At 46.6% G+C, this 20149-nt stretch overlaps 1 protein-coding gene across 1 annotated transcript in view; it reads right to left on the bottom strand.

The window, feature by feature from the left end:
• The window catches only part of TOX2 (TOX high mobility group box family member 2), a 138245-nt gene that overhangs the window by 22532 nt on the left and 95564 nt on the right, over positions 1-20149 (bottom strand). The window lies entirely within an intron of this gene.

Genomic DNA, 20149 nt, shown 5'->3' with positions numbered 1-20149 from the left:
TCCAGGTTGGGTTTGTGCATGGGTCTGTCTGTCCAGGAGGAGCCCCTGCCTGTCTCAGGGACCAGTGGTGTCTGGCACCTACCAGAGCTCTGAAAGAAAAGGTCAGAAATGAGAAATGACAAAAAATGTAATTTTTTTGGCCAAATGACTGGGAGAAGAGAGGGTGTTGCAATGTCCCAGATATTTCTGGGGCCCAGCCCAGCTGCAGGTCTGAGGCCATCACTGAGCACTGGGACACATGCCAAGGTGCTTGGGGACACCCATCCCTGATACATCAGTGATGCAGGCTCATGGTGAGGCAAGACTGTGTGTCAGGGGACCAGACTTTCCTAGATCTGCACTTCTTCTGTATTAATGACAGAGTACATGGATTTAATTCCCAGAAGGAAAATAATCTGAATATTAACAGCACAAGGAGCCAGACTGAGGCTGATTTAGGCTGAACTGATGCCCTGATGCCTTTGGAGGTTGCAAGGAAACATCAGGGTACAGAGGCAGCAGGGCTGGCTTCAGTCCATCGTGGAGCAGAGAAAAACTTACTGCTGCCTGAATGTGGCAGGTTTTCTGTGCCCTTAAAACTGCTTTATTGCAGTGGACTGGCCTTTTGCCACATCGGGAAATCTTGTCCAAAAAGGCATTGAGGACGTGCCTGCTGTGGCCAGTAAAGATGGGGCTGAACCATCTTGATGCAGGACCACTGGGCAGCATCAGAGATGCAAAAATCTTTTTGCACCATCTGATGCAAAGAATTTTTGCATTTTTCAATCCAATATATAAACATTGTAGGAATGGTCATGGGTGAGAGAGGCAGCGATGGGAGCCTGCAAGGTATGGAGACAGGGCAGCAAGTTCCTTCCCAAACTCCAGTGCAAAAGGTACATTTGTCTTGGATTTTGTCAGTTTAATCCAGAATGTTGGAGAAGATCTGCCAGCTGCTAAAGAAAGAGAATAGTTTATTGTCCTTATTTTAAATTTAAATGCAGAAAAAGTTTAGGAGATGGGTGGTTTAGAAATGGGGAAGGCTATGAAGTGTGGCTTAAAAACTTTAAAATTTCAAGTAGCTCGTTCACATTTGCAGCCCTGGCAGTCTCTTGGGTAAACACTGTATTAAACAATTTGTTTGAAAACTTTTATTATGTGGCCAATAGGCCAAACCAGCTCTGTTTATCCATTAAATATGTAATCATACACTTTTTTCTTTACAGTGCATGTTATTTATGCATCAGAGCAGAACACGTCCAGGAGTGCAATTATGGATATGGGACATGTGCTAGAAATGCTTATAGAAATTTGTAGGAAAAAACCAGAAAGCTGAGCCCAGGCTTACAAAAGCCACACAGAAACCTCATGCTGACAGCAGCCCAACCACAGCCCTCTTAAAAAGTGGAGATCCCTTTTCCTGGGACATCCCCTCCCTCAAGGTTGTCTTAGCCCAGAAGGCTACTCCCAAGCAGATGTTTCTTTCTATGATTAAAACGTATTGTTTTTAATTAAAACCTTTGCTGAATATTGCTGGTTCTGTCCTTTTCACCCCCTCTCCCAGATCTCCATCTCCTTCCACCCTGGCCAGGAGGTTTTGCAGGACACATGACTACGCTCCCCATGTGAGATTCTGCTTTCTAGAGGAGTAGAATGTGACCCCACCACTTACCACTCATTAAGTTTCTCAGGTTTGGGTTTTTTTTTTAATTATTTAATTTTTTAAAAAATTATTTTATAAAAAATACAGTTTTGGGACAACATGCCAGGCTGCCACCTCCCCCCCACTCCCACTGTCCCATGGACCAGAGCGAGCGACTGGTGGAAAAGCCATTTGTGTTCTCCAGATGTAAAAATTATGGGATGAAAATGAAGGTGAGAGGCTTGTGTGCAGCCCCAGCACTTCCCCAAGGGCTTTAGGGTGGCGATGGCCTTCGCTGGGGCTGGGGAAAGGGTAAGTCCTGCCTTCTGCTGATGGATCCTGCAGACACTGAACTATCTCAGGGGCTTTAGTTGGGCACCTAAAGTGAGATGATTTCCCATCTCTGCCCCCAAAGAAAGATCCAAGAAAAGAGAGACCCAGGAGAATTATTTAGAGATGCTCCCCTGCAGCAAACAACCTATCTAGGCAAGTAAATTATGAACGAAATTGCAATGAGGCAAACCAAAGCGAGAATGCAATGTTCCTTCTGCAAAAACAAACCCTCTTCTCCCATGGCACACAGGTCCTGAGGGATGCAATCCCTGCCAGGGGTCGCTGAGGCTGCATCCCTCCACAGAGCACCCAGCATCCCTGCTGAGCCCAATGGGAGCCCACACCTAATTAAACAACCCCCCTGCCAATGTGATCAGCAGGAGAAGCAGCTCCAAGAGCCAGGTCAGGTCCTGTCTCTATTCTGAGCATTCCGAGCTTGCTGCAAGGTGCTGCAAAAGGCTCAGGACATGTTTGCAGCCTCTGCTGCAAGGCTGGTTTGCATCTCAGAGGAAACATGAGTGAAATGTGATGTAGTCATAGCTAAGGTAATTAAGTGCATCTTACTTAGCAGATTCCCAAAGGCTGTGCTAACTCAAAGAAAGCTTTTTTTTCCCCACAATGTTTCTTTTTTTTTTTTTTTAATGAATATGTATATCAGAGCTATAAATGCTCCACTTAATCCTAAAGAGAAGAGAAGAGAAGAGAAGAGAAAAGCATGCTGACAGATGGGTACATGCTCCATGCTCCTTGTTTCTGGGGAGCAGGGTAACCCAGCACGAGTGACAAAATGCCATGAGGAAGGGACTGGCTGGGGACAGGGGTCCTCTGAAAGCCAAGAGAATGTTTCCAAACATGCCAAGTGGAGCTTCAAGTCAACAATTCCCCCAAATCAATATGAAAATGGCAGCAATAGAGGTTATGGCACCAGGAGCAGAGCTGAGGCAGCTGGATGGTTGCTGCTGTTCCATGTCCTCTCCTGCCAAGCCCTGCTCCCCAACTGAAGCGTTGAGGCAACCCCATAACCCCCTTCTGCCTTCATTTTGCATGGGATTTTTGTCCTTCTCCTGCTTTCCTTGGTCCTGGCCTCACCTTGAAGATATTTTGGTGGCAGAAGCCCAAATTCAGAGGCTCTGGGTTATTGCTCCCATGCCATGTTTTGCCCTTGCTGCACACGTGGCTGCACCACCGGGTGGGATCTGTGCTGAAGAACTCATGGGTGTGCAGGAAGGGAAGAAACCAACGATGTCCTGGGCTCCATCTCCTGCAGGGAGAAGGAGGGGATCCTCTCTCCCCATCTGCTAAACTGTGGGGAGACCTTCCTGCAGTGCTAGGTCCAGTTTTGGAGTCCCCAGCCCAAGAAGGATATGGGGCTGTTGGAGTGAGTCCAGAGAAGGCTGTGGGGATAATCTGAGGGCTGGAGCATCTGTCCTGTGGAGAAAGGCTGAGAAAGTTCAGCCAGGAGAACAGAAGGCTCCTTATCATGGCCTTTCAGTACTTAAAGAGGGCCTGTAAGGAAGACAGGGACAAACTTTTCCCCAGGACCTGTAGTGATAGGACAAGAGGCAATGGGGTTAAACTGAGAGGAGATTCAGACTAGATGGAAGAAATATTTTACAATGAGGGTGGTGAGACACTGGCCCAGGTTACCCAGAGGAGTAGGACAATCCCCAGCCCTCAAACCATCCAAGGTCAGGTTCGACAAAGCTCTGAGCAACCTTATTTAGTTGGAGATATTGAACCTCCCCTAGTTGAAGGTCTAGTTGAATCCTCCTGCTCGCTGCAAGGAGGTTGGAATGATTGACCTTTACAGATCCCTTCCCACCCAAACCACTCCACAACTGCTCCCAGATGAAATCCCCAGAAGCAGAAGTCCTGAAGCCTTCCCTGGCTGGGGTCTTCCCCCCAGGGTTAGGGAAGCAGCTCCTCCAGGGGTAGCACAGTTTCCCTCTTATTGGGTTGACTCCCAAGAACAAACCACTACAATCCCAATCAACCAGGGAGAGACAGTTTCTGCTGAGCAGCTTTGAAGCAAAATTTTCCCAGTTTAAATGCAAATGCCTCACCATGGCTGAAATGCTTACAAATGATTTAGCCACAATAAAAAAAAAAAAAAAAAAAGCAAGAGAAGAGAGAGAGAGAGAAGCTGATAAGAAAATATATCCCCAATTACCACCCCTCCTCTTCCCGATTTGTAACTGCTCCTAATAAACTTTCATGGTCTATGTAAAATGCTTTAGTGTGGTGACAAATTTCTGCTGGAATTTGAGATGTCTTGTTCAGAGTAATAGTGATCTCACACAGGTGCCCAGCTGCTATTGTAAAATCAGTAAGCATTTAATTGAAACAAATGACTATAATAATAGTACATTATCCCTGCAGGCTCATAGCCATAACAGTTTTAATTATTGAGTTAAGAGTCAAACTAATTTATCCTTTAAAGTAACAGCCATGTCTTTGGTTCCACTGATCATCCTATTATGAACACAAGGGGAGCAGGAGGAAAGGATTTAAAAAGAAAAACATTTATTTTTGCAGGGGTGGGGGGCATTTGGCATACAGCAGAGGCTTTCTATATATGCAGTGGCGTTCCCAGCCATAGTTGGCCCTTGTTGAGACTCCTCCCTGGATGCTGCAGATCCCCAGAGGAACTGAGCAACCCCCTGCCAGGTCCCGGGGACCCAGCTGCAATGGGAGCAGCACAGGATCCCATGGGAACTGGTGGTACTGCCTTTGGGTGCATGGCACTTATGGGCAACTCTATTGAAATTGCAGGTTTTCTTAATTGAACACAGTGGGGGGGGAAAAAAACCCCAAGTTTTATAGCCTTGACTTTGCAAACATGAGCTGAAGGAGCATCTCTAACTTCAGAGTCAGGCAGCAAAGAAAGAAAGAATTATAGAATCCCAGACTGGTTTGGACTGGAGGGATGTACAACCAACCCTGTGCCATGGGCAGGGACACCTCCCACCAGCCCAGGTTGCTCCAAGCCCCATCCAACCTGGGCTGGAACACTGCCAGGGATGGGGCAGCCACAGCTTCTCTGGGCAACATGATATAAAGAGTATTTCTGACAGGCAGCAGTGCCCCAGGGCAGGTCTGAAGGCACAGCCTCTGTTCTATCAGCTTTCTTACTTTGTGGTGGTGACAGGGCAAGTGACACATGGCTGCAAGCCACAGGAACCATGGTAGGGGGGATGGAGAGGGACAGAGCTGGGGTAGCTGTGGGGAAGCAGAGGAGGCCTGGAGCTGTGCTGCCCACCCTTCCTGCCCCTTGGGATGCAAAGCTTGCCCAGGAATGTGGATTGACTGCTGCATGGCCCAGGGGTAATCCTGGGAACAAGCCCACTATGGAACCAGCAAGGCCAAGCCCCCCCCCAGCCAGCCCTGGAGCTCTGCAGCCCATTGCCTGCCAGACCCAAGGGGGTCTCACAGAGAACCTTCAGCCAGGCTGGAAAGCACCTCTGGGATCATCAAGTCCAACCCTTGATCCATTCCCCCTGTGGTTCCCAGACCATGGCACTGATGCCACATCCAGTTTCATCTTAAAAACCGCTGGGGATGGAGAATCCACCACTGGGCAGCCCATTCCAATGCCATTCCTCACCAGACTGCACTTGCAGACCATAACCAAACCCAAAGCATGGAGCAGTTCTCTGCACTCTCTCCAAGCTTCCCACCTTGCTCATTCCTACAGATGTTTTCTGGACTTCTCTCCACCAGCCACCAGAGAAGCACAGCTCTGCCCTACATCTCCCAGCCCTTTGCCAGGGAGAAGTCCTCATCCTGAAAGGTTGTTTTTGTTTTTGCAGGTGGGACAATCCTGGCTGTCCAAATGCAGATCCATGACTGGGATCAGTTTAGGGTAGGGATAAGCAGGCCATGCCAAAAGCTCTTCATCTCTGTCTTGCCTACTCACTGTGTCACCTACATTCCTCAGTGGCAATTATTTAATGATTTCTTTGGCAAAAATATGACAAACTCTGGGAATCAGAGTGACAAGCTCCCACCAAACCTGGGTAACATTGATTTTGTGTTGTTCAACTTTCTCAATGCACTTTGTGCTTCCAAGTCAAATGTCTTGCAGCTGTCTAAGTATATTATGTTAACACCGTTACCTTTATCACCCAAACCTGTAATCTCATCAAAAAAGATATCAAGTTAGTTTGACAAGATTTATTTTTCATCAGCCCATGTTGATTGGCATTAATTATATTACCTTCCCTTAATTCTTTATTAATTGAGGCCTGGATCTGCCACTCAATTATTTTGCTGAGGATTGATGACAGACTGACAGGTCTGTAATTACCTGGGCTGTTCTGTTTCCCTTTTTAAATATTTGCACATTAGCTCTTTTCTAGTCCTCCAGAGCCTCCTCAGTGTTCCAAGAATTACTAAATACCAGCATTAGCAGTACTGAGAGCTCCTCAGTCAGTTATTTCATGCAGCTCAGCCTGATGACTTAAAGAGGATTTGAGGAATATGTGAGGAAAGAAAGTTTCACCCTCTGCTTTAAATGCTGCATAATTTGAAATCCTGACCTTTCTAATGAATATTGGCAGTTTCAACTGCAATGTTTTGGAACATTTGGAACATTGCCCTAAAACCCCAGAGCTGACCCCAGATGATGCTCCCATGGCTTCTCCCAGTTCCACTTTGTTTGTCTCCACAACCATGGGGTTGTTTTGTTGTTTGGGTGCTTTAATTTTTTTGTATTGTTTTGTTTTTGTTTTTTTTTCATTTGCTCCTGATATACATAAAATGCTCCAGGTCTTTTCCAGCCTGCATGTTTTTCCTCCCCTAAGGAGAAGCTTCCAGCAGTTCTGAGTTCCTGGTGGGCAGGGGGAGGGCTTGGGAAAGCACCTGCCCACCAAGCTGAATTCTGCTCTCTGGCAGGCTGTGATCTTATGTTAGGATATTCTGCTGTTCCTGGGGAAATAACCCCCCTAATACAATTAACACTTCACCAGGAAGATGAAGCACTCTGACTCCTGGGTGTGAAGGCTGATGTACAAAGGGATGGAGGCTCTGCTTGGCCAACAGCAAAGACTCAACACTCTGATCACTCCCAGGGCTGGAAGGGCACAACCTAAAGGAGCAGAGCAACTTGGTATGGCATGAATGGAATCTTACTTTCCTGCCATCTAACCCCCTCCATGGTCACCTGCCAACAAGAGAATTATTGAGGACTTGTACAGCAGAGATGTCCACAAGTGTCCCAAATCCAGCCAATACCACCCCCAGGGAGTGCCAATGAGGTCAAAGTCCTGCTTCAATGGTGTGCTTCCTTCTCTCTCTCTGGGGCTAGTGGAGTTATTATTCTACAGATTGCAAAAGGGTTTGGTATTAAAGCACCTTCAGATGTCAAAAGACAAACCCAAGGAAACTGGACCTCCGCCTCAGCACTACTGCAGACCTGCACCCCTGGCTGGGATGTCACTTCTTAAGAAGATCAAACTACTGTAGGGCCTTGGCCCATCCTGGGTCCCCAATATCACCAGCTGTGTGACGATGGAGAAACAACACAGCCTTGCAAACAACAACACCTTGACTGCACATGGGACATTTCCCACGTAGCTGACCTCCTTCAGACCTCCCTCACCTGCACTATGGAGATCCTGGAGCTGACCTGGGCTTCCTTCATGCTCCTGAGCTGCCCTGACACTGGTGAATGCACATCAGTGTCACACAGTGTCCCTTTGACTTGAGGGAAGAATAAACTCTGCATTGGATGGGCTTGGGAATAACTCAAGAGGATGGATACTGCAGGAGCAGCCTCAGCTGGTGAGGGAGGAGCTCCCAGGCACAAGGAGCTCAGAGTTCTCCCCTTCCATAAAAGTTCTTCTGAGGTGGGTTCCCATCAGTCCCACTCCCTTCACTGCTGCCCTGGGACTGTCCAGGTGGGGGAGTCTACACCTCCATCCCCAACTCATCCCTCACTGCCAGAGCAAGGCACCATGATATGACCTGGGTGCACAAAACAGCTTCACTCCACTACTTTTTTTACAGGTATTTGGCCTCTTCACCAGGGGCAGCAAAAATCTTAGAAGAAGCCTAAGAAGAAAGCAAAGCAACTACTCTGCCTATTCTCTTGGGAGCAGGGGAGGGCTATCACGTCCCTCTCCAAACTTGCTCTCCCGAGGTCAGGGATGAGCAAAATGGTCCAGCAAAATGGAAGCAGAGTCCTGGACTGGGCATCTGTCTGCCCCTGGCCATGGGGAAGCTGCCAGGCTGCTCCATCAGTGCTCCTGCAGCTCTCAGCTGGGGAACACTCTGTAAATAATGTATTCAATAATTTTTTTTTTAATACATTATTTTACAGAGAGAGAACAAGCCTGATAACTCAGTGAACATGTTTGCAAATAATCCGTTCCATTAATTTCTAGCATGTTTTCTGAATACATTATTTAGCAATTTTGTAAAATCTGTTTGTAGGCAATTGCTGCTTATCCAGGCAGAACACCAACACGTCCCAAAACTTGGGTCCAGAACTCCCCTGGATCAGACAGGTAATTAAACAACCCAACACTCTGAGACCCCCCCTGCCAACACATGCAGGGGTTTAAACTTAATAAAATTGTCACATCCCCTTGGTGGGTGTTGGCAAGAGGAGGAAAGCCAGTGAGAACCAGCTCAGGGGGGGCAAAGAAGAGAAGGGGGTAGGTGAGGAATATCTGTAGGGATAGAGGTGAGGGGACTGGAGTCTCAGATTGTCCTGGGGGCAGGAAGGGTCTGAAGATCTCCTCGAACAATTTTCTACTCCAGATTTCTGTCTCTGCACTGGAGATGGAAGAGCAGACAAACTGTCTTGGGGAGTATTTTGGTTGCACTGTATGGGACTGATGGTGAAGCAAAGCTACCCCCACGGGGACAGAAGGGGAAAAAAACCTCCAGCAGGAGAGCAGATTTTATTTAATTTTTGCCTTTTGTTTTTTAATCTCAAGGATATTGGTGGGGAGATGGATTCAGGAGCCAGAGTTGAAACAGCCCATGAAAATCAGTATCTCCCCAGTGGGATTCACTGCCTGCTTCCCAGGGCTGGGATGACAGTGCAGCTATTACAGGGGGCCCAAGGTTCCCCATGAACATAGCTCTGATCCTGAGCTCTTCACTCCAGGGAACCATCACCTGCCCAGCCAGGCCATCCTGCAGGTCAAAGAGGGGATCTGAGACAGGCAAATGGATTCCTTAGAAGCAGGAATATGGTTTCAAGCACCGAGGGGAGTTGAAAAGTCCTTGATTTCTTAGCAACAACTAAACCCATCAGTATATTATCAATGTTCTTCTCATACCAAATCCCATACTAAATCCAAACCAAAACATATTCTTGGCTAAGAAGAAAATTAGCTCTGTCCTGGCTAAAAGCAGGACACCCAGCTACAACTCTACACCCCACTCGTCTATCCACCATTCCACCCATCAGCTGGACCTGAAGCCACCTTGGGTCCATCCTCTCCTAGGGTACTTCTTGGCCCCTGCCTGTCAGCTCCTGCAGTTTATTGATGCCTCTCTGCACAGTCCAGCTCACTTTGGTTTATATCTCTCCTGGTTCTTCTCAGATATTGCACTCACATAAAGCAATAGACTTAGAAGTAATGTCAGGCCTCCAGGTTTTATTGCATGGAGCATTAAAAAAAAGAAGGAAAAAAAAAAGATGTAATTTTAGAGCACAACAGGAAAATGTGAAGACTGCACAGAAAAATCATCCCTGTGGGATTAAACTCTGTGAATTAATACCAAAAAGCACTTTTTGATGGCAAAGTTTTACAGCCTGCTTTTCAAGAACTAGAAGAAATGCCTGTGGTATCAGGAAGAGTTGAGTCCCTCAGTGTTGATGCCACATCTGTACACAAACCACATCACTTCTCTTGCACATCTGCAGTGAGCTGTCCCCTTTTTGCCCCCCTCCCCAGCATCCCCCCATAGTCAGGTATCATTGGGATCATTGTGTTGGTTTGTAATAAATGTTCCAGAAGAGTTTCCTTTCACTGGGAACACAAGCATCCAGGGATGAAGGATGGTGCTGGGGCCCAAATATTTCCTGGGAAACTGAGTTTCAAAACTCTGCCAGAGCAATTGGAGGCAGGAACTGCACTGAGGGGCTGGAGAGTGTCCAGAGAAAGGAATGGAGCTGGGGAAGGGTCTGGAGCACAAAGTCTGCCCAGGAGGGGCTGAGGGGCCTGGGGGTGTTGATCCTGGAGCAGAGGAGGCTGAGGGGAGACCTTCTGGATCTCTGCAACCCTCTGAGAGGAGGTGGGAGCCAGGGGGGTTTGGTCTCTTCTCCCATCTCATCAATGATAGGAGAAGAGGAAACGGCCCCAAGTTGTGCCAGAGGAGGTTTAGATTGGATATGAGGAACAATTTGTTCCCTGAAAGGGTTGTCAGGCCCTGGCCCAGGCTGCCCAGGGCAGTGGTGGAGAGAGTCCCAATCTCTGGAGGTCTTTCAGTGGTGCTGAGGGACATGGGTTAGGGTGGCTATGGATGTGCTGGGTTAACAGTTGGACTTGATGATCTCTAAAGTCTTTTCCAACCAAAAAATATCTGATTCTATTCCCTGCATGGCAGCGCCCTGTCAGCAAAGTGACCAGGCCACACACCACTGTGCAGAGGGGAACCTCCCAAGAGCTTCAAGGTGTGCCATGACTCTGCTGCATCACGCACTATTAACAGAAGGCAACATCTATTACCCTCTCAACTTTAACTATAGCAAATGATGAACACTTTTACAACAGGTGCAAAAAGCCCAAATTACTCTGTCTGCACAAAACTAATTGCAGAAGGGAACAGAGAAGAGAAACTCAAGCAGAAAATCCTGCCACAGGATCCAGGTGCTGTAACTTCTGTTCTGACTCTGAGCAAGGACAAACCCTTCTTATTTATTTGATGTCTAATAGAACTGCTATTCCAACACAAACTACAGAGATATAAAAACCTACCAGAAATGCAGAATGAAAGGCATACAAGTTCAGGAAGTGTTTTCTTAACCTGCCTGCTGTGCTGCCCATTCTGCCCAGTCTGGGTTATCTGATTTGCTGCAGTGGGGGAAGGAGGAGCAGTGAAAGAATATTCAGTCCAGCAGCATCTCTGTTTTGTTGGGCTCCTTCATGACAGATAAGAAACACCTGAGAGATTCCTCCCTTGCCTTCTAACAGCAAGACACTCCATTCCTGGAGGTGCAATATGCCATACTTAATGAGGCTTGGGTCTGCCCAGGATTGGATTGCCACTATAACAAGTGTTCCTGCTGCCAGCCTTTATTTAACAGATGTATAGCAGAGATTCAGGCCATCAAAACCACTTCCTTCCCTCCCAAACCATGTAACCCCAAGTGGAAAACCGAGTGTAGAGCATGACCCCATTAAAGGTTTGATTTTTTTCCACTGGGATTACATGCTGGCACTGGGGTGGTTGATCAATGGAGTCCCAAGGTTCAATCAATAAATGTCATTGACAACATCTTGCCTTACAGGGATGCTCTCCATTCACCAACTTAAAGAACTCCACTCACTGCAAAGACAGAGGCACCAAACCAGCAATTAAAGCCTCAGAGAAAGTCTCTTGCTGCCTCTGCCACACTGGTAGCTCCTGAGAGCCCCACGTTTTCTGTGTTCCCAAGGGAGCTCAAAGAGCTTCCAGCAGCCTCAGGCACCTTGCCCTGGGTGCCAAGCTGTTGGATTTGATAGATGTGGTGAGACTCAAAGGCGAAGGAAAACATTTCAATTAGGGCTTTTTAAAAAAAACAAATGATCGCTATTTTATCTTACATGTGTCACCAAAATATTTTGGGTGCTGTGCCACGCTCAGCGAGGCATTTGCATTTCCATCTGATCAGACATTAAGGATGCATGCCAAGGCAATGTTCACATTCCAGATCAAATAGCACATCCCAGAGATCTCATTAACCTGTCGACCTGGAATTAAACAAAACCACCTGGAAAGGAAGCATTTCCCTCTACAACGTGCACCCAAAGACACTTCCCAAGTTCTCCAGCCAAGTTTCAAACACAGGAGGCTTCGTGTAGGTGTAAAGATTTCTGTTCCCTCAAATACTTCCCAGTTTTTTGCTGGCCAGTGAGTTTCAGCACAAAGGTTCAGGTTCCTCAAGAGCTCAGACTCTCTCTGTATGTACGGACTGGCTGTACCAACCAGCATGGTATGGAGTGCCCAGGGGCTGGGGAAGCAGGTGGGGAGGGGGAGCACAGACAACATTTGCCCTCTAAGGCTTTGCACCTCCTTGGCAGGTCACAACTGACAGAAAGCTTGGCTGTCTTTGCTCCTGAGGACATCATTTTCCCTTGGATAACAATAGCAGCCGTGGGATGAGAAGCAGGAACTCTACAGCCCCCAAGAAAACCCACTTCATAAACCCACTTCAAAAACAGAGAAAAAAACCTATTCCTGTTCTGCTCAAAATTTAAAATGAAATAAAATAAAATGCAGCAACCTCAGCTCAAACTTGGGGGTCTAGACTGTTACTTACATGCATCCTAATTTTTTTAAACAAAACCTTAAAGCTGCTCATAGAAGATGACTGCCAAAAACTTGTATCACTTCCGCAGACTGGCTTTCCAGGAATAGCCAAGATTTTCCAAGGAGGCAGCAGCAGATTTAAGAAGCCACAGCAGACAGGCCTGGGAGAAGCTACAGCAGGATTCTGAGATCCAGCCTAGATGGGAGGGATTTGATCTTGTTTGTCTCAGCATCCCCAGCTGAAAATGCAAACAAGTAATTCCTGCAGAGCTCAGGCAGGCAGACACAAATGCTGTGTCATGATGGACAAGATCTGCCAAGATCAACCCATTCCACACCTGCAGTCTCCTCTTCCTGAGGTGCAGGAGACAAATATATTATCTGGGAAGAAAGGGTTACTTTTCAATGGAAAATTAATGCACTGAGTTCTGAATTAACATGCGGGATAATTAAAACCATCTTTCCAATGAATTTATTATAGGATATACAAAGCTAATTATAAATTCTCTGTTGCTTAATCCCTTGCAGTTTGCTAATGCAGCGTTGAAATCTCTTTGGCCACACTTGTTTAAATTATTCATTAGACACAGCAACAGTTGTGAACTGTAATTTAAATTGGCATCTCATGAATATTCAATTAATACAATAAACACAGGAATGTTTTACCACACACTCCTCAATAGTTTGTGCTCAAGCTTGTGTTGACACCTTTTTATTAACTCTTTATAAAGGTGTTACCTATTTATGTCACTGATTACAAGGAGAATAAAAAGTCCCACTCATAAATATTTTGTCGTTGTCTTAAGAGAAACACTGTAATTAGGCAAAGCTTCAAAAGTCATAATTAAGACTGGGGGGATATCCTTTCCCCCTGTTTGCCTCTACACCTATGGGCTGGCACACAGCCAGAGCCTGGCACGTCGACCCACGTGGTGGCTTTGGCATCACAGCTTTCCAGAGTGTCCTGGCTAAATCCCAGGTGACACCAGTGGGGTGTCCCCGAGTGATGCTCCACTGGGCACCCCACAGCACTCAGGGACCACTGAGCTGAGCTGGTAGCCCTGTTTGCCCCCACCTCCTGCTCTGCTCCCACCCCACAGAAGGCAGAAATGTCAAGATAAATAGAGATGTAAATATTTACTCTCTGGTCTCAAGGCTTTGGCCCGCCAAAATTAGGAAATAAAATGCATCTGGAAATAAAATCTCCGTGTGTGGTAGCCTGACAGCACTCTGTGATGACTTACAGGCTTTTAATGGGGCTTTTTTAGCAGCAGCACTAAAAAATAATTATCAAGTGGCTGTATAATTTACTGTGGTTTTTCTATTTGAAGAGTGAAGTTTTTCGTTTAAAAGCAAGGTCCTGCTCTGAGAAGGGACTGCAAAACCCACGCTGTGGGACTCTGCATCTGCAGCTTTTCAGCAGCACCACATAACACTGGCTTAGTGCAGAAATTCAAATATTTCTGATATCCCCTCCTCCCCTTCCACCAGCTGCCATCCTCACACAGCACTGGTGACTGAAGATAACAAGAGACTCAGTAGCAGATTCAGCATCCCATGGGCTGCTAAGTCTTACCAGGGGTCTTTGGAAACCCCTGGTACCCAAAGGCACCCTCCTGGATGCTGACTTTGCCCCCCAAAGATTGAAGCTGTGGGATGAAAAGCAGCTTGTGCAGCCATCACTCTATTTCTGGAAAAATACAGATATTCTGGGGGGAAAGCAAACATCCAGCCCTAAAGTTCTCCTACCCAGGACCTTGCCTGCCTAACCCTGCAGGGATGGGATCTCTGTCCCTTGCCCTGTGGGGCAATCTGATCAGCACAGGGGTGAGCACAGAAACCAAAGTTGTTCCCAGCAAGGGTTTTGCTGGGATGTTTGGTGCTGGGTGATGTCACCAGCAGCTGCTCTGATGTCACCAGCAGCTGCTCTGGGGCTCTTGTGGAGGAACTCCTAAGGGTGCCCCAGCACCTCAGAGCTCCAAAGGTGCCCACATCAAGTGCTCTGACCCCTTGGCCACTCCTGGGTACTCTGTACTCCTGATGTTCTTCAGCAAAGCTAATGAATATTTACAAAGTGTTTTAATTACAAATGGATCAGCTGAGTGAACAACTTGCAAAAAAGGCAGAAGTTTAATGATACAAGGCTATTATAAAGATAATACTGTGTGGACATGTTTTAATTAGCTTGGGGTCATCTGAAGGACTTTAGACACAGTGTCAAGGAAAGTAACTTCCATAAATCCCTCTCCTGTAGTCATCTATTCCAAAGGCTTTCACAGCACGTCCAGCACACACCAACAAATGTTTTGTATACATTCCAATTTTCTTCTACCAGTGGAAGTAGTGGACTATTGCACCTACCCATGGCTTCACAGGCAAGACTCTCCTTGCTGAAATCTAACACTCAACATTAAACAGACTCTGGTGAAGAGCATTAAGGTAATTTTCTCTGCTCCCTTTTTACCAATAAGCTCCCACCACAGGACTCAACATTCAGTGTGGCATCAGCTTGTGGCTGTCCAAGTTTGATTTTTCACAGGGAAGATGCACAGGGCAAGAACCACCATGTCCCCCTTGAACTTGTCACTCCATCACTGTCCCCCTGAGGGAAAAAAGGTTTGGGGTCTCTAAATCACAGCCTCATCACTAGCAGCTCCTCTGCTCCCCTCAGCCTTTTTTCCAGTGAGATGAAGCACATGACTGTTGTGATTCCTCTTGTTCCAGAGGAGCTGCCTGTGAGGCAGCAGAAGGCTGGGAACCCACTTTCCCCTTAAATTAGTAAGTGATATATTGGTGTGAATTGCAATGGCTTTTCAAGAATAATCAGTGCATTTTTTGTTGGTGCTTCTTCAAGCTGTTTCTCATGCACTGCAGCTGGCAAATCCTTTCAACCTTGTGGCAGAACAGAGATGATCGTGACACTTTGTACTGATAATTCCTTTCTTTTTTTTGATCCATGAATAATTTTTTCTGCCACTGTATCAGCTCTGCCAGAATATTAAAAGCCATGCAGCCTCCTGTAACCATATCAGTTCAGCTCTGACGTGAGTCAGAGAGCTGCAGCCCTCCTGGTGATGTCAATGTGTGATTCAGACACAGTTCCCTTGCTGCTCCCAGATCCAGGGCCTGCTCTGAATCTCTGGGAGAAGGGGAGAGTTGGCTCAGCTCCTACAGACTCTGCCACAATTCCCCCAGCCCTGATATTTGCATCCACAGAAACTGGAAAATGCCACTTTGAGCTCTTCAGCTTGAAACATCTTCTCCCCAGTACCATGAGGAACCGCAGTGTTCCTCATATCCATCACCCCCAGATGGGATGGGTCATCACTGGTGTCCCCTTTTGCTCTTGCAGGATCTCCTCACTTTGTGGCACCTCTGAGACTGACAGCTCTCAGGGCTGCCTCCATCCTAGAAGCAGTCTGCAGAGTCAGGATGGTGGTCCATGGGAAGAGGGAAACCTGCCAGACTCTAGATGAGTGAGAAAGTGGGAAAGACACTCCTAACCTCTGGAAGAATTTGATTTTTGCCACTTTGGCATGCACACAAAGTGCCAATGTTTCCTTTTAAAATTTTCACTCATCTCCCTGTGGCTGATGCAAAGTTCATTATTTCCACCATGTCTCCACGTGGGAGCTTCTCCCATGGGTGATCCTATCTGCTGGGATGCTTTGCACTCTTCTGAACTCCTGGATTGCGCTGCCTGTCCTGGAGGGCAGTATACATGCTGTGTATGTTTATAACTCATGTTTTTATATCACCAGAGGTTACCCTCACCCTGTGAGCACAGAGTTTTCCTACATGGCTAATGCACCCAGGGCAGGGCTGTGCTACTGACTGGGCACTCAGCTGCCTCAACCTTTCAAAAACAGAAGCTGAAGACAAGAAGCTTCCCTTGATGCAGAGGTGCAGGGCCTTACCCTGTTGCTTTGCCTTTGCAGACAATATTTGCAGGGGGATGACAGACCAAGGAATATCCCTTCCTCATCACTACATCCTTTTGTTATGTTTTGGGTGAGGTTACAAGCCACAGGTACCCCGTGTCTCTCCCACTGCTCATCCCACAGCATCACTGCTGTTCCCTAAGGACCAGGACTGGTTGCCCCCAGGAGGATCTCACTCCAGACTTTAGCTGCTCCTTATCACATTCATGTCTACTAGAACATAGATTGCTTTGTTAACCATCACTTCAACATGCAACTGTTCATCTCCACTAAATAGCTGGAAAAATTAACATCTATGCAAACACAGGAACCTAAAATATGGGCTAATGGATCTGAGCAGGGCATCCAGTCTTCCTCAAATCCCTACAAAGCCAGTCACTGCATCCCACCCCACACTTGTATTTCAGACAGGTCAAATGAATCACACTCCAGAAACCTGTGTGGTGGCTCCCATGCTGGGTGTCCACAAACTCAGTTTATCAGTGTAGGCATTTTCTGTATTTGCAATGTTTTTAACAAAATGGCCAGGCTCAGTGCTTGGTGTTTTTTATACTCATGACTAAACACTGACACTGTCCTGCACTTGGCAATCTTATTCTCTCAGCTTTGGCTGGAAAACCTGTTTTTTCAGAACCAGATTTTTTTTTCCTTATAACTCTATAAGCTCCTAACTCTTTAAGTCTTTCCATAACTCCCTTGTCAAACCTTCCAAGGACAAGAGCACTGGCTATAATCTGGCCCAATCTCCAACAGGGCAGGGAATTTCTGCTCCTTCTCTCTATTTCCACATACTTGGTCTTTTTTTTTTGGCTTTGAAGTAATCAGAATGTCTATTTGTACTATGACCAGGTGATCTCAGATCTTCAGGAGATGTTGCAGTTTGCAGGCTTAGAGCAGTCAGCTCAAAGGCAAGGTTCCTTCTCAATAAAGCCAATCCTTCAACATCCAAAATACCTGCTGCTCCACACTGCCCCATATCAGCTGCCTTGGCCTCCTGATACCACACAACATTTCTGTTCTGATCAAAGCACCATCCCCCAGGACCAGCTTCCCATTCCCCAGAAAACAGGTACCTTAACATCAGTGCCCCAAAGGAAAGGGCTCATGGAGCCTTGCAATACCCCAGACCAGATGCATGCTCAAGTCTTGCCTACTGAGCAGCACTGCTGGCTTCACTATTTTCATGCTGAATAAGTCCTCCCTGCTCATGTTCATTAGACTGGATATTAGGAAAAACTCCTGCACTGAAAGGGTTGTCAAAGGTTGGAACAGGCTGCCCAGGGAGATGGTTGAGTCACTATCCCTGGTAGTTGTTTAAAAGCATTGTGGTGCTGAGGGACATTTAGTGCTGGACTCAGTGGAGTTGGGTTAATGGTTGGGCTCAATGATCTTAAAAGTCCAACCAGAATGATTCTGTGGTTCTATATTGATATTAATGATCCATGGTTTTTACATGACTGTAGACTATGTCCTACAAAGGAGCGATCTTGCTACAGCCATAACTGTAGTTATTAATCTACTTTTCCCCCAGTGAACCTTCAGTGTGAGCTATAACTGAAGTCCAGTTGTTATTATTATTGTTATTATTCGTGGTGCACATGGCATCAGAGTGTGTCAAGTGATTGATTGGGTGTTAAACATGTTACTGGCCTCTTCCTCACACCCATCTATTGTAATCATATGGCCAACTTCCCCCACAAGACAAACACTGTACAAAAGTAAATACAATGGAACATGACTTAAAGCTATTGCAAGAACCCCTCCCAGACCCCTCCCAGAGACCTCAGGCTGGAGCCTCAGCTCCACCACCATGCAGGTGCCCTCCAAGGACAGATGAAGAATGGAGCTCAGCATCACCTTGAGGACAGGGGAGTGAAAACATCTGGTAGCAATAACTAAAACCTTTGACCATTCATGGGCAACAGTAAAAAATCAACATGAAATTCAGGGGCACCAGGACTTCCAGGTGAATGGCTTGGATTAATCAGCATGGCTGAATTGCTTCTGACTGCACAAAATTCATTGTACTGTAGATGACTTTTCTATTTTAGTCAGAAAGCAAAGCAAAAGGAAACGAAGCAAACTGTCACTCAGGAGAATTCCAGTTCCAATCAGCCATGATGGACCAGGAAATCCTGATTTTCAAAGAGGTCTAAATTGAGTCCCAGATTTTTGAGGTGTAAGACCCAAAGCATAAAACCAAAAGGCAGGACTGATGCAGACTGAAAGTTTTCCTGTGTAGACCTGAAGTTAGTACACAACAGCAGCATGCAAACCACACACAAAACGTTCCTTGTTCATGCAAGGAGTTTGCAAATTCCTTTGGAAATTACCCCTCAAATTCTTTGGAAACTCTCATCAGGGAAGCTCCATCAGTGAAGCTCTGTGACTGTGAGAAGCTGGAGAAAAACTGCTTTTAAAAAAAAGAAGCCCCACTTGCCAGACTTTGTGCTATCACTGCACATCAGAGTCCCTTCCACAACCAGCAGGAAGGTCCAGATCCATTCTGCCAAATGAGCATCCCCTGAGGCAGCAGAGGACATTCCTACAGCCCTGTGCTGCCTGGCACCCATGGACAGCCCCTAAGTCAGTAGTGATGCTGCTCTTCCTCCACCATTAACACAACACCCACACTGGGTGCTGCATCTTGGCTCCTATCCCATCAGGAACTGGTCACCTGTCCCACAGAACACCAGGCAGAGCCCCAGATGCTGAACCATAAATGAAGGATATTCAGCAACAGCTGTATCCTGAGTGGGGTGGAGATCTCCAGTCCACCTTGCATATCTCCCTGACACAGTTCTTCAGGTCCCCAGCACAACCAGGACTCCACCAGATCAGCCTTTGCTTTTGTGTGAGGATTAAAAAACATTTTTATTTCTGTCTTGGAGTCTATTTGGATTTCATTCTTAAGACAACCCTTGCTTAGATAGTCTGTAGATGCTTTAGAGAACCTACTGATGCTATACTGTACATACTGTAAAGCATCTACTGACCAGCAGGCAAGGGTTGAATTTCTTCCAGCAAAGGAGCCACTGAAGAAGCAAGGACCCCCTGCAAGAGGGCAAAGCAGAAAAAGAAGTGCTTGCTCCTCTCAGTGAGCTTTTAGGGTCTGAAAAACAATTCTGGCCCCAGGAAGTACCCACTCAATGCCCAGACTATCTATGAGTTCCAGGGTGTGGGGCATTTCTGGACATTTCTCATGGACCTCCAAACCTTTTATGTCCCACAGAGAGGCCTGATTGTACCCCCAACTGTGTTGTAGGAAAAATGAGACCAGATGTATGTTCTTACGGGGCAGTTTGTTGTGGCTTAACCTGGCAGACAGCTAAATACTTTGCAGCCACTTGCTCTTCCCCTGCACCCCAGGGAATAACGGACAGAACAAGGAAGGTGAAGACTTGTGGGTGGAGATAAAACCAACCAAATAACAGAAATATAATAATAATTATCAGCAGTAACAACAATAACCAAGTGAGGCACAATGCAGCTGCTGACCATCTGCTGACCAATGCCCAGACCATCCCTGGGTAGTGATCCCACAGGAAAAAAACCCTGAATCTGCAGTCCCAGCAGACAGTGAACTTCCTGGCTGGTTCTCATCTATATACTGACCATGATGTTGCCTGGAACATCTCATTGTTCAGTTTGGATCCATTTTTCTGGCTATGCTCCCTCCCAGCTTCCTGTGCACCTGCATGCCAGCAAAGGACGGGGAGACAAGAGGTCCTTAATTTCTTAGCAACAGCTAAAAACATCAGTATATTATCAACACTCTTCTCATACC

Source organism: Calypte anna, chromosome 20 (assembly GCF_003957555.1).
Source record: "Calypte anna isolate BGI_N300 chromosome 20, bCalAnn1_v1.p, whole genome shotgun sequence".
Classification (NCBI taxonomy): domain Eukaryota; kingdom Metazoa; phylum Chordata; class Aves; order Apodiformes; family Trochilidae; genus Calypte; species Calypte anna.
Note: the sequence above shows the minus strand (reverse complement) of the source record. Positions and strands in the feature narration are given on the sequence as shown.